The 15,070-nt window shown below is 43.0% G+C and overlaps 1 protein-coding gene across 2 annotated transcripts in view; it reads right to left on the reverse strand.

The window, feature by feature from the left end:
- Positions 1-12,624, reverse strand: part of NCOA1 (nuclear receptor coactivator 1) — a 237,818-nt gene extending 225,194 nt beyond the window's left edge. Inside the window, exon 1 of one of the 2 annotated variants that reach the window (XM_032353140.1) lies at positions 12,228-12,624. The gene's annotated coding sequence lies outside the window, so the exon portion shown is untranslated. Of the gene's footprint in view, positions 1-11,699; positions 12,195-12,227 lie in introns of those variants that run through there. The other variant, XM_032353141.1, reaches the window with a different exon arrangement.
- Between the last annotated feature and the right edge of the window lie 2,446 nt (positions 12,625-15,070).

Genomic DNA, 15,070 nt, shown 5'->3' on the forward strand with positions numbered 1-15,070 from the left:
CACTTCAGGGCCAAAGGCACAGTAATCAAAGAGGTTCCATGTTCCAGATAGTGAACCAAACGTACATTATTATTTTAACTACAGAACCCTTTTTTTATGTTCCAGGAGACTATGTACAGTTAATATACCGGATTCTACAAATCTAATTCAAATTCCACTTCCTCAAGGAAGCCTACCCAGCTACCCAGACCAGGCCAGCCTCCCAGCATCATCATTAAAGCACTACGTATGTATACAACGGGTAAAGCACTGTGAAAGCACTGCGATACTGAGATATAAGCAGTACAACAAATGTTCTACCCTCTATAATTTACAATGCGGTTGCTGCAACAGGACACATGTAAAAACAGAAATAAGTATACATGGTAATAAATAAATTTTGAGTACTAAAAATAGTAAGTGCTACAGGACTTTCCACCTATCTCAGTTAGCAAGTAACTATATATACCCATATGACATTTTTTCTACAATTTTCTAATTCATGTATGATTTAAAGCAAATGAGCTTTCTTTATGGAGATTACAATCTCTTTAAAGGGTAGGAACCTTAAGATATAGTAACATCCTGGCTTCCTATACCACCATCCAAACAATAAGTATTCGATAAAAATATAGCTTTTATTGAGAAGAATGGGCTGAGAAATTAAAACAGAAATATAGGAATCCCCAAGACATTACAGATTTGTGTCTCCAGCATGGCAATGGAGAAAGAGGAAGAACACAAGTTTTTCTGTTATCCGTGGCAGGTAGAACTTTCCACTGGAGAACAATGACTCACCAGGCTTCCCCAGACTTTTGAAATAGCCCATGACAGCCAACTTCTTATCCTGTAGGGACTACCTGCTCTTCAGGCAATATCTGATTTCCAATTCAATTTCCCAAATACCCTGAAACCAGTAAAGAGAATCCCTAGATAATACATACAAGTAGTCCAGGCACACATTTTTTTTTTTTTTAAAGGTCTGTTTCCCTAAGTACATTAATAAGTAGCACTGATTTAATCAATGTGATTTGTCAAATATTTTCCTATCTGTGTGAAACATAGCAAAAATATATAGGACAAAATATAAAACATAATCCCCTTTTGCCATTCTCATACCATAATTTGGGAGCTAGGACACATGAAAACAAAAAATTCCACACAATACAAGCAGTAAAGTGTCAAATGAATAATATGGAAAATAAATATTAAAAGAGTTCATAGAAGGAAGAGATTACTTTCAAATTTCATATTCTGAGCAATTAACATCAAGGTGGACTCTCAGCTGAGCTTTAAAGGATAGGTACGATTTCAAGAGGCACAGAGTAGGATAAGGGAGAACATTCCAGAGAAAGGACTACATAAAGCAGTAGAAACAGAGAAGCTGAAGGGATGTTTAAGGGACAGTAAACAGACAATTTATTTTGAACAGTTTACTAGGGGAGAATGGTAGGAAATGAGACCAGAAATGCAGGTTGGTGCCAGACACAGGAAAGCTTTAAATGCCAGGCTAAGTAACAATTTTATCCTGACAATAATGAAGAACCTTTGAAGGCTTTTAAGCAAATAATACAATGAAATAAAAATCAGGATGATCACCCCAAAACAAAATTTAGGACAGACTTAAAAAGGAACTCATTGGGGACAGTGAGACCACCTTGGACACCACCACAATAATTAGGCCTAAATCAGAACGATGACAGGAGGAAAAGGAACAGATCTAAGCAGCTGATCAAACTTGGAAAGTGTTTCTAGCATATGTCTAATCAGACCCTAAGGACTCTAGAAAGCTGAGATTCAAATGCTAGAAAGAAAAAGTTTAAAAGCACAGCAACTGTGAATTCCAGTCTACCCAACAGGGTCTCCCTACACTTGAACTGATACCGGGCTCTGCCATACATATATGCATTCCCATCTCCACACTCCTACAAAAGGTCCACTCTTTTTTATTAGGGTTTAGGGGGACAGAGGTGGGAAATAATATATAAGAGCAGTCAGATGAGGAAGGCCAGGTAGTTGTGCAACAAATAGAACTCAAACATCTGTAAAAGCCAAAGACAGTGTAATCACATCTATTGCAAAATGGAAAAATGGACTGCAAATCCAGTCATACTGCGGGCTTGAGTAATGACATCAGATATATCCATTAAACTTGGCAAGAGGGTAAGAGTAGATGAATGGAGTTATTGAGGTCCCAGTCCTTAACAACAGAGGTTCTTAACCTTTGGGGAGGTCATGAACCCTTTGGGGAATTTGGTAAATTAAAAGCTATAGACCCTCTTCCCAGAGAAATGCTCACAAAATTTTGCATATAATTTCAGAGTATTCACAGACCCTCTAAGGACTATCTAGAAACTGTTAGTCTATGAATTCCAAGGGTTTTTAGTTAAGAACCCTTGCTAAAAAACACTGATAACTATTTATCATTATATACCTCACAGTTTAAAAGTTTTGAACAGGAAGCCATATATTTAAATTTATTTATAATTTATATACAGTGCACACCAGACCAATAATTTATGTGCCTTGTAAAGCACACACAAAAATGGAAATTTAACAGAATGCCATTTCTTATAATAAAACAAACAATTTTAAAGCATTTATCTTACTTACTGATGACACAGTTTTGTGCTATTCCCAACACTATTATTAACACCCCTATTTTAGTGAAAATAATGTGATTGAATACGGTTTATTATTTTTCAACTTTGCTTTTGTATTTTGTAAAATGTCAACTTGAGGTCTGGTTCTCAATTTCAGTTCATTTTTATAGTAAGTAACTATTTTATTTGGTTTTAACGGCTATCACAGCCAAAAAATATATTTCACCAAGATGGGTAAAACCAAATCAAAGAATGGCATCATTTGCTGCACTGTATAAAACATGATATTCTATTCAATTTTCAATCCCATTGACCATTTATGCAAATGTTTTTGCTAAAGTTCAGTTAGCGCTTTTCCGTATTTCTTGATGACAACCAGTTGTTCTTCCTAATGAAACAAAAGGTATTGCTTTCTTATAACTTAGGCAGGTAGGTGCAAAATCATTAAAACAACTAATTTTTATAAGGTTTTTATCGAACATTTTGTTTCCAAGTTCAAAGGTATGTATAAAAACATTCTCAAAGTTACATACATCATTTTCAGCAATAAAATCCAATAATGATGGAAACAGTTCCAAATACTCATTTTTTTTTTTTTAAGATTATTTATTTATTTATTTGACAGACAGAGATCGTAAGTAGGCAGAGAGGCAGGCAGAGAGAGAGAGGAGGAAGCAGGCTCCCTGCTGAGCAGAGAGCCCGATGCGGGGCTCGATCCCAGGACCCTGGGATCATGACCCGAGCCGAAGGCAGCGGCTTAACCACTGAGCCACCCAGGCGCCCCCCAAATACTCATTTTTAATAACCTCTGTCTATAACACTGAATTTGATTTTGTTCTGAAAAGTAGTTACTTTTTGAGTCACTGTTAAGAACTTACCATCATCCCAAAGAGGCAGATAAAGTAAGTGTGTTTATTTTTCATAATTATCTGCTAGGTAGCACATTACTCACAGCCACTTGTCACAGAAAATGTCAGCAAATTTGGAACATCTGTGTTTTCATGAAAGAAAAATGAGTAAGTCACCTTTAAGTTAGACAATTTTTCAGTCCTTTGCCTTAAGATGACCAGTTAACTTCCGTGAAGTATTACACAAAAGATCTTCAGAGAGACTTCCTACTGTAAGACGGAGTATGTTAAGAGTCGACTATTCCAACAAACTTGAAAATCCAGTTACCCAGGCCCCTATAAACTGTAACTCATCACAAGAGACTTAAAAAAAAAAAAAAAAAAAAAAAAAAAACTTCCTTAGAGACCTCTAATATTTCTCCCATTTAATATTTCTCCCATTTCCCAGATAATTTTAAGTAAACTGTACTGTGGACACCATGGTTCTAACTGTGCCTGGGACCTGAAGGGTCAAAGCGATCTCTCGTTACCCTCCTACCAAATTCTCTCGCGTGCTAGCAAAGTTTAAAGGAGTTATCTTTAAAGGTACTCTAATTATATTGTCTTCATCTCTGAATTACTACCAGTTTGGCAAAAGACACAACTGCAGCACATTCTGTGACACCAGTTGTCTTTAACACTGTTCCCTCGGTGTAATGTTGGCTAGCAGTTCAGTCAAATAATAGATAGGGCTAGAACAAGGTCCAAGACTCTTCATGACATATCCTGCCTTAAATCCTTTTTGGAACATGGCAGGGCATAAATAAATCAGTAAAATAAATCATGAACTATATTGAGAGCCAGGGACTTTCAACTTACATGACCAACCTCACTTATACAGAGAAATACTTATATTTATACAAGGAGATGACATTTTTACACTTAAAAAACAAGTCCACTGCATAAATGCCAAATGACAATACGCTGTTTAAAAAAAAAAAAAAAAGCTACTGCTTTTAAAAAAAAAAAAAAAGTATAAGCCAGTGAAAAAGATTTTGTACTAACTCCTATCAAGAAAAAAAAAAAAAAAAAGCACATAATCTGTTCTCGAATATACATAAAAATGAGTGAATAAGTTCCTAGTGTGGTAAGCTTTACATATGGAATCATTTCAAAAACTATGAAAATATAAAATTTGGGGTGTAAAACCTGCCAAAAAAAATCTATGTAAATTTGGAAAACTGACATTTCTCATAGATCTCATCCAGATCTGCATACTTCACTGTTCCCCACCACCTCCCTCCATTAAAATCCTGCAATGTCTTGCCATTGCACCCACAGCATCTGGTTCCCTCCTCCTCCTTCAGCTGGTGCCACCCTCCTCCTTGCACTCTCCCCTTTCATTACTCCTAAATAATCCCAAGCTTTTCTGTCCTTTTATCTCTGGAATTTCATCTTCCTTAATATACTGCTCCCCTCACCCTCACTCATACAAACCATCCCCTGCCTTCAGGGTTCTGGTCCACCCCAGGCCCTACATGAAACCCGCCCTGATCACTCTCCAATGAGAGTAATACTCCCGCTCCTGACTCCTCAAAGTACTCTTTCATACCTCTCTCACAGCACTCATCACATTCAATCAGTATTACAGGTATTTGTGTGTTTGTCTTATCACCTCTCTTAGGTCATAATCTCCTTAAGAACAGGATCTGTATCTTATCTTTTAACTCCCCTATCTTTTAACAACACAGCACCTTGAACAAAGTAGGTACTTATATAACTATGTCTTGAATGAATGATTGAGCGGCTACTTAGAAATTCAATTACAGACTTCCTGTACCACCTGGAATGGAGAGGGAGGTATAAGACTTTGCACAACAAGCAACTCTTCCCCCAGTTTCCTCCAAACAAATTCACCAAAGTAAAGCCAGTATTATACACACAGGTGCTTTCAAAAAGCAAGGACATTTCATCCTTCAACTATCTGGTCAAATACCGTGTGATATCTTTATGTACACTCACACAGAATATCTTCCATTAAACAATCAAATCTATGCTTGATAATGAAAGCATGTAAATATTTTAACCATATAGGCAAACTAAAAATTTAAGATGTAACGTATTAAAGCTATCAGAATGAGATCAACCATTCAAAGTACAAGTGGAGGTGTTCAGTCAGTTAAGTGTCTGACTCTTGATCTCACCTAAGATCTTGATCTCAGGGCGTGAGTTCAAGCCCCACACTGGGCTCCACGCCCAGCAGGGGTAGCCTACATTTAAAAAAAAAAAAAAAAAGTACAAGTGGAAACACAGAGAATGACCAAGCAATTTATTCCAGCTGGGGGAAAAAAAAACCAACACCTGAGCTTTAGCTATTTAAATGCTAACGAAACCTGAGAGGCAGAATTTTATTGCTAAGAATCCAAAACCAACCATTCTAAGATAAGCTTACCTAGACAGAAGCACCAAAGAATCAACATTACTAAAGTACAAAGGTGAGTTCAGAAACAGCACGAAAATCTTAAAGTGACACTATCAATAAGAAACTGATATATATGGGCTCCTGGATCCTCAAAAAGCAAGGAGATTAGAGGAGTCTCCACTGCACATGTAAGGACGAGAGAAAGCCCAGAAAGAAGTGCTACAAGCGGCCAACTGTGGCAAACACAACTGGAGAAAAGTCGGTTTAAAGACATGCCTGTGAAGGGATACCTGACTGGCGAAATTGATCAAGCCTCAGACTCTTGATTTCTGCTCGGATTGTGATCTCAGGGTCACGGAGACTCAGCCCGTTTCAGATTCTCTGTCTTCCTGCCCCTCCTCCCCACACCCAACCATGCACATACTATACATTAATTAATTAACTAATTAATTAATTAAAAATACTTTTCAATAAATAAAATTAAGGGATGCCTGTGATTTCAGATCAAAAGACCCTGGACTCAAATGTCATCCCTAATACCTACAAGCTGTGCAATCTTACACCAACCACTTAACCACCCTGAGCCTTGTTTCCTCGTTTATAAAATGTAACATGCAGAATAAGCACAGTACCTGAGTACAGTGTGTCTCAGAGACAGCGCTCAATAAATATTTGCCGACTCTGAATGAGGGCCATACAAGAAAAGCAGACATTTCTCTCCAGGCACTTTTGTAGTTTTTGAGAGAACATCCCTGCTTACTAATTTACTGCAATATTTAACCGTCAATTTTGGCCAAAAAATAAAAATTTCCTCTCCTCCTCGCTTACACATTACTTAAAAGCTTACTAAAATTCTTCAGATTTAAAATCTTTGTAATAACTTTCAAATACTGAAACAAAACAGAACCTCTCCTAAGGAAACCTGGAAGACAAATTCCTGGATTTCTGCCTAAGTAATGCCACTAAGTACGTGACCCGTGAAAATTACTGTATTTGCCTGGCCTTAGTCTTCTCATCTGTAATATTAAGGAGGCTGTGCGAAATTACCATTAAGGCCCCTTCACTCTGAATGGTGTGGTTCTAATTGGGTGATGGGCATTAAGAAGAGCACTTGATGTAATGAGCACTGGGTGTAAGATGAACTGATGAATCACTAAATTCTATCCCTGAAACTAATAATACAGTATATGTTAACTCCATTTGAATCTAAATTTTAAAAAATTTATAAGCAAAATTTTTTTAATAAAACAGTGTGGTTCGCGTCATCTCAAGGACTGTTCCAACCCAATTAGGAAAAACAATTCAATGTACAATTTTAAAAAAGGATTTCTTTCCAGAAGAAAGAAAAAGAAAAAAAGAAATAAAAAATCTATTATATTGAAAAACTGAGCAACCGATGCTGAGCGAGTGATAAAAATCAAGCTTTCTAGAGAACATACCAACTTTGACCCTGTTTTTGAAGGTCAAGAGGTAAAGGAAAAGGAAATAATTTAAATAAAGAAAATGAAACATATAAAATCAGAGCAAGGTATCAACAGGTCATTATAACACCTTCTTCACTTGTGTAGTACTTTACAGTTTACAAAGCATTTCTGCACGTGCCATCTGCAGCAAATTTTCTGGAATAAGAGATACAAGAACTGTTTAAATTATTTACATTTGATAAATTTGTGCACAGAAAGTCTCTGCTACAAACAATAACACGAAAAACCATCTTGGAAAGGAATTTTTAAGCATTTCTTTGTAGGCAAATACATGCAGGCAAACAGCTATAAACCTACAAATCATAGAAAGAAAAAATATGAAATCAGTCCAACATGCTGATCTAATGATAAAGAAAGGCGGGCCCCCAGAAACGATTGACTCTCTTCACTCCATGTGCAAAATGACAGGAGGACCAGATTGAAGAACCAGAAATAAAGGGGACAATCTAAATGGCAGAGAAAAGAATCGAATTTAGTGATGAATTAGATAGTGATGTGTTTAGATTGTTAGTGTAGGAAAACATTATTAAAGTCTTACTTTGTGCCAATCATTATGCATGATCTATTTTGTTATTTAATAATTTAAACATCATAACAATGTGAGGGTAAGTACATTATTCCGATTTTACACATGAAAACCTGGGGTTTAGCGTGGTTACATAACTAGCCCAAGGTTACTTCTACTAAGTGTCTGGAAGGGCCAGGACATCATCCCTTTCTGAAGTCAAACCTCCATTTCCAAAAGAAACCTAAAACTTGCCTCAAAAAGTATAAGCTAGAAGAGCTAAGTTAAAGTATCACTCTGGAAACGGCGGACACCGCAGTATTATTAGAATTCTGGTCCTGTTTACAGGTGTATTTTGCCTCTACGCCTGCACCTACCGTTATCAGTCTCATCTGCCTGTTCCCAATGGTCGGGTCCAGGATGTCTCAGTAAAGCTAAACTTCCCGGCTCTCCACACTAAAACATCCATGGGGAGAGATTAGATCAAAATATATATAAATTGAGGGTGACTGGAGGGTGATTAATTTCAAGTCTTACAAAACTCAAGTGACTATAGCTTCTGTTTCGGCATAAGCTATTTATCTTCGAAAATATGATAACTATACTAAGCTTTTCTAAAAGCCTGTCACTTCAAGGAGCCTCAAAAATACTGTGCTGCAGATGGGGGTATGGGGGAGGAAGCATGGATACAACAACCCACTCCACTTGCGCCTCCGAATTGGATTTATATGTTGATGTCAGTGTTTTGTAATGATTTCTCTTCTTCAACCACATATCCTGTGGAAATATAAAATATCAATTTTCCCATATTCCAACTACCTATAATCTAAATACTGACGCCTGTGAAACATTGTCCAGAACTATAGGAAAATTCCTGCACCTCTTTAAACTAAGCAACCAAGTATGGTACCCAGTTGGCACTAGGGCATTTTATGACCTCTAACCCCACATGTTGAGAGAAAAGTACAAAGTCTGGCTAAACTATAAAGAAGGGAGAAGAAGGAAAGGCTTGAAATGATTAGACCTCATCTCAAATGGTAAGAAAAAAGGTCAGAGGCCACAGGGCCCGTTCTCAGTGACCAATGACCAAAGCCTAACCTAGTGGTTAACTGAGGAAAGAAGCAACAAAGTTTTCCTACAGTCTAGTCTGTCCCAGTGGATAGGAAAGCTGTACACCATAGGAAGAAATCTGTGCAGCTCTGAAGCCCAGACCCAGTTCAATTCCTGGATGGCATAATTTTCTCACCCAGTCCCACACTTCCATCTGTGCCTGACATTTGCAGGTAAGCTAGAAAGGAGCCCACCACGTGGTTATGAACCTCTGCCAGGAAAGCGGTTGCTCGTCCTCTGGGAATTCTTGTGATTGTCCTATGTAGAAGGCAAAAGACATGACTAAGATAATAATGAGCATCCTGGGGCTCTCCTCCCGCGCCCCAAGACTCACGGGTAGTATGTGTTTATACTGACCTCCCGTACTTGTCCTAAAATGAAACCTATGTTAGGCCATAGGGTTTAAGGCCAACTAACTCCAAAAGATATGCCACGTAACATTCAAACAATGTGGAACCCTTGGAGGATGAAGAAAAAAAAAAAAAGAGAGAGAAACTAAGGAACAGAGGTAGTTATTTCTCTAAGATTAGGTATATAAAATTGATGACAACAAAGCAGGGAGGGCTAAAAGTCTTTGAAAAACAATTAGAAATCACACTGTGATACGTAATCCAACAGAGGAAAGATTTTCATGGAATGTCCAATATCCTCTCTCCCACACTCTACCTTTCAGCACCTCCACACCATCCTTATCACTTAACATTTAGTCCTGGTGAAGACCAGTCATTGGATTAGCAGGATCAAGAGTACATGGAGAGAACATTCCACCCTGAGAACATCTTTAAATTATTTAGGCTTGTTTACCACCCTTCCCTATAGAGTAAAAGCATGAAATGTTGCCAACACTTTCACAATATATACCAGTCAGCACCATAGCAACCCAATCCTCTGCCCACCAAAAGATTAACACATACACACAAAACAGGAAATTCAACAAAAATTAAATTTGACCCTAGACTCCCTCAACAGTTAAATGTCTTAAGTAGTAGCAGTATCTTTATATCACACCCACTTCATGCTACCCTTACAGCTTCCTGGCATAAGCAAATTCTTGGGATTATACAAACTGCTGCTTCTGTTTCCAGCCCAGATTTCTAGAAATGAAACCCTAGAATTGAGGGAGAAAGAAAAACAAATGTTGGCAGAAAGAGGGAGGAAAATGCATTGTCTATATAATCCCAGTTTAAGAGGAACAATCACCATTAGTTCCATCAAGCACTTTTTTTCAATAAAACCACTTACCCAAAAATGCAGATCTAAAATACTCCCTTGGCTTAAACCACACAAAAAGCAATTTAATAGACACAATCCTACAGATTTTCTCAGAAATGGGGAAGAGATTAACTACAAACTATGTCAAATTCAAGTTTTGCACCTTCAAACTCAAACTTCCTTGAGAGTTAAATAAATGTAATAAATAAGCAGTGCAAAATGTCTACAAAAATCAAACCAAACACCTGTTCTTATAAGCAACACCCCTCCATTTTCTCTCCAAACCATGTATTTCCCTATTCAGGCCCCCTTTTTGATCCACTGTTCCCAAAGCAAGAAGTCTGAATAAGAAATGGAGGGAAAACATTTCAGAGGCTAATTTGGCCAAAACCAAATTAGACCTTTCCACAAAGTACAGGAGGCAAAACAGAAACACACTCAAATGGTATCTATTTTATGACAAATAGTTCAAGGAATGACCACTTATTAAGCTGAATCAAACCCCACTGCTACCTTTCACCCAAAACTATTTCTAGTTCAAGAGCCAAAAGACCCAAGCAAATACTTTCTTTTCACATTATTCTCAACATGAAGTAATCTGACCCCCTTCCTACTACATCATAGCTTCTGTGAAACAAACTGAGAGGCCCCTTTGGCCAACTTTTTTTTTTTTTTTTTTTGGAGCCTAACCTCCAACCAATTCCAGAAGAAGAGACAAACCTCAAACAAATTTAACCCTTGATATCCATCCCTTCAGCAGTACAGCAAGCTCCACCACAGCAATGTTTGACACAGACACTTGAAGATTTCTTAATCACTGAAGTGTAAGCCTCAGCCCTCACAAATCATCACCACAAAGATTATTCTTGGCATCAACAGAGGGTGCTGGGACTGCAATTCACTCAAGAACCCTTCATTCACCATCACCATACTCGACATTAAAAATTCGCCCTCTCAAAAGGGAAAAAAAAAAAAAAAAAGTCACCTTCTCCACAAGGACACCTGCCTCTTCAACGTTTCTACAGTGAACGAGGAGAACCAAGCATTAAAGGCTAAAAGATCCTCCAGCTTAAAGTTTTCCTCCCCAACAAACTCTGCAGCCACAGCACCGTGGATTGTCCTTGTCACACACACAGGCTTTACTGTCAAACCTTCCATCTCCCTCTAACATCGTCAGTGTCTAGACCATGGGGGGTGGGGAGTTGGCTGCTTTAAAAAGAAGCAAAACGAACAAAACAAAACAAAACCAAACCCACAGCTGGGTAGTTAGGACTAGGGACCCTGGTGTCCGGTTTCTCCGTTTCTCTTCCGAGAGACCAGAGGGCGGCTCGAGTTCTGCCGCTGACCATTAACCAGTCCCACCTCCCGGTCGTCCAGTCAACACGCCGGCTCCCCCTCCTAGGTCCTTCCAGCGACTCCTAAGAAGGGGACCAAACCCTAGCCCCACAGCAAAATCTCACTGATCCATCCCCTTTCTACCTCCGAAAGCCCTCGACGGGAGAAGGAAAACGCAAGTGCCCCGGGGTAAACAGAAGCGCCGTCGAAGGCTGCGCTTACGGGAAGGCACGCCATGGTCATCCCCATTTCGCAGTCCCGGCAAGCGAGACTCGGAGAGGTTGCCCGGCTTGCCAAGGTCACCGCGCGCGCCGGGGCCGAGGGGCGCCCGCGCCGACTTCCGGCTCCCCCTCTCGGCAGCGGCGGCGGCGGGGAGCGCCGGCGGGCTGGGGGCGCCGCTCCCCACGCCGGGCCGGCGGCCGCGAACCTCGCGCACCCTCCGCGGATGCTCGCCCAGTCGGCGCTAACTAGGGCAACTGGGAAAAGGGGCCGCGAAGTCGCTGCTGCAGCAATTTCCTTCGCGGGCGCAGCCCCCAGCTGGCGCCCGTGACAGCTGCGACCTCCGCCCCCTCCAGCCGAGCGAGGCCGAGGGAGAACTCGGGGAAAGTGGGAGGGGGACGGAACGGAGAGAAAGGAGAGTGGGGGGCGGAGGGGCGCCAGCTGCTCCCCGCCCCCTAGGGCCTCGGCGGCCGCGCGGCTCGTGACAGCTGCACCCACCGGGAGGCTCGGCGCCCGCCGCCCGCCACTCACCGGCCGCCGCCGCCGCCTCTGGGCCGCGCTGACGGGCGCCGCGCTCGCCGGGACCGAGGCGGCGCCGCCGCGGCCTCCGCCGCTCCCCGGGCCGGGAGCCCGCCGCCGCCGCCCCGCCGCTGCCGCGGCTCTCCGGCCCCCTCCTCCGGAGCAGGGGTCCCCCCGCAGGGGGATGCAGAAAGAACGGGGCGCAGGCTCCGCTTGAGGAAGCAGCAGGGAACCGGGCGGCCGAGGCGCTCGAGGCCGCGGTGCAGCCGTCTGAGGGGAGGGCTCGGCGGATCGCGTCAGACTCCCGCTCGCCTGGCCTGAAGAACAGGCATTTCAGCCGCTCTCCGCGGCCGCCATGTTCTCCTCCTCCTCGGCCGCCGCCGCCGCCGCTGCCGCCGCCGCCGCCGCCGCCGCCGCCACCGCCCCCCGCTCGCGGCCCCGCCCCCGCCCCGCCCCACCCCGCCCCGCCCCACTCCCTAGCTCCCCGCCGCCCCGCCCGCAGCGCTGCCCCTGCGCTCTCGGGTCCGGCCGGGCCGCGGCGACCCTGCACCCACAACCTCCGACGGCGCGCCGGGGCAGCGCGCTCCCCGCCCGGCCGCGGAGGGAACAGTCGCCCCGCGCCCTCTGCCGGCCGCCAGCCCCAGGGAGGGCAGCCGGGTCCCGCCCCGGCCCGCGTCCTAACGAAGTGTGGGAAAGGAGGCCCCAACTCTTCCCCTCCCCTCGGGGCGTTCCTCCGACTGCTGCCGGGAAGCCGCCTGGAGCCCCAGGGTGCTCTCAGCTAGGCCGCCCGGCCTGCAGCCTCCCGCCGCGCTTATCTCGCGGAGAAGGTGGCGGTGCCGCGGCGCGAGGCCCCGCACACCCGGGAGGAGTCGGCTCTGGGCCTGGCCCTCCACTAATCTGTTGTATTACTTTGAGAGAGACGCATCCCGCGGGCCGCTTTTTTTATATTGTGTAAAATTGGAAGGTGGTTGCCTAGATGATTTCACAGGCTGTTAGACAAGGGAAAAGAAAGATCATCTGCCCCCTTCGTTTTACGGATGAAAAGATCTGACTGACACGTCTGGCTCTGCAATTCTATGAATTACCCAAAATGTCTGTCATTGACAGAGCTTTCCCCTCAAGGGGGCCCACACCTTTCTTCTTTTCAACGCGCTTTTTTTTTTTTTTTTTTAAGTCTATAATGGAAGTACTACTTGCAAAAAGTGGAGTGTTCCTTGTCACTGGAGGAATCAAACAGCTGCCGAACGGGCTTTCTGAGCCGTGATGGCCTTATCTGGAAAGCATCCCTCGTCCCAAAGGCTGGCAATATAATACCTATCTCTCTCCCCGCGATGTCCTAAGGATGAATGAGTCACTGGCTGCGGAAGTGCTTTGTAAAGCATACATCTATCCTTTTCCTGCACTCTTTCTCCCAGTTAGCTGCTTTCACCTGCTTCAGTCCTGTCCTGCCGCTGCTGCTGCCGCCAGTGTTTTCCATCCTAGAGCTACCTCTGTAAATCCTTAAACCCTTCTCACCCCTCCTAACTGAAACCTGGCCGCCGTGAAAATGCCATGCTCCCTGGCATCTCTCTGAGGCAGTGGGCAGCTTCCTCCCGAGGCAGGCATCCCATTCTGCCACACCCACGATCATCCATCTTCTCCCTGTCTTGCTCATAAAGCAACCTTTCACCCACACCCCGCATTCGCTCATAAATTCACCCATTTATGTTCAATCAACTGATTCTTGTCAAAGACCTGTTCCTGGCACCCTAGGTACACTTCGTTAGATCTTCCCCTCACCGGATTTATTAGGACCTCTAGACACCAGCAGAGTTCCCATCCCAATAATAGCTGGAGTTACCCAAAACTATGCATCTCCACATTCACCCTGTTGTCCCCTTTTGAAGGACCTACCTCCCCCTCCAGTCCAGTCCAGACTGTGTGGAGGTGCGCACAAATGAGCCACTTGGATAGGTGATCCTGTCCTCCTGCTGGGGCTACACTCTAGTTCCTGCTGATTGCCAGATCCAGTGGACACTTTGGTCCTCCTACTTATGGGTCTTTCTACTGTGCTGGATGGATACTGCAAGCTCCTCCTTTTTCAAATTCTCTTCTTCTCCCTCTCCTACATCATTCTCCTTTCCCTCTACCTGTTTTTCTGACCTTCCCTGTGCCAGCACATTTCTTGGCTGCTCCTTTTTTACAAAGGCATAAAATGTTTATAATCTCAAGATTTTATTTTTCCCTCCTTTCATCTCACTTAGATTGACTTCATCTGTTTCCACCGCTTCAACTGTTAATAACTCCTGCATGCCCTTCTTCTAGCCGCCCCCCCCCCACACACACACACATACACTCTGTAGCTCAGTGGCTTAATTAACTTTAAAACATCCTCAGGACAGGCAGTGCTGAGATACTTGGGTGACTCAGTCAGTGGCTCAGGTCGCGATGGGATGGAGCCCAGCAGGGAGTCTGCTTCCCCCTCTCTCTGCCCCTCCCCTAACTTGTGTGAGCTCTCTCTTTTTCTTGCTCACTCTCTCTCAAATAAATAAATAAAATTTTAAAAAAAAGACAGGCAGTGCTGAGATTCTGTTGAATGATGAATGAAACTTAGGACATTATTTTTATTGCCATAACCATCCATAGACGTTAAGGAAAGAACTCTTTTTTCTGGGGCTATACTCTTTCTTAAGACCCTTTGACGTTTTCCTTCTTCCTCTGCAAATCATAATCACTTGCCAAAACAGTTAAACCTACTTTTTTCCTTTATTTTATTGCACTAAAACACACATTACATAGAATTTACCATCTTAGCTTACCTTCACATTGGTATGCAACCATTACCACCATCCATCCCCAGAACGCTTTCATCTTGT

This window comes from Mustela erminea, chromosome 7 (assembly GCF_009829155.1).
Source record: "Mustela erminea isolate mMusErm1 chromosome 7, mMusErm1.Pri, whole genome shotgun sequence".
Taxonomy (NCBI): Eukaryota; Metazoa; Chordata; class Mammalia; order Carnivora; family Mustelidae; genus Mustela; species Mustela erminea.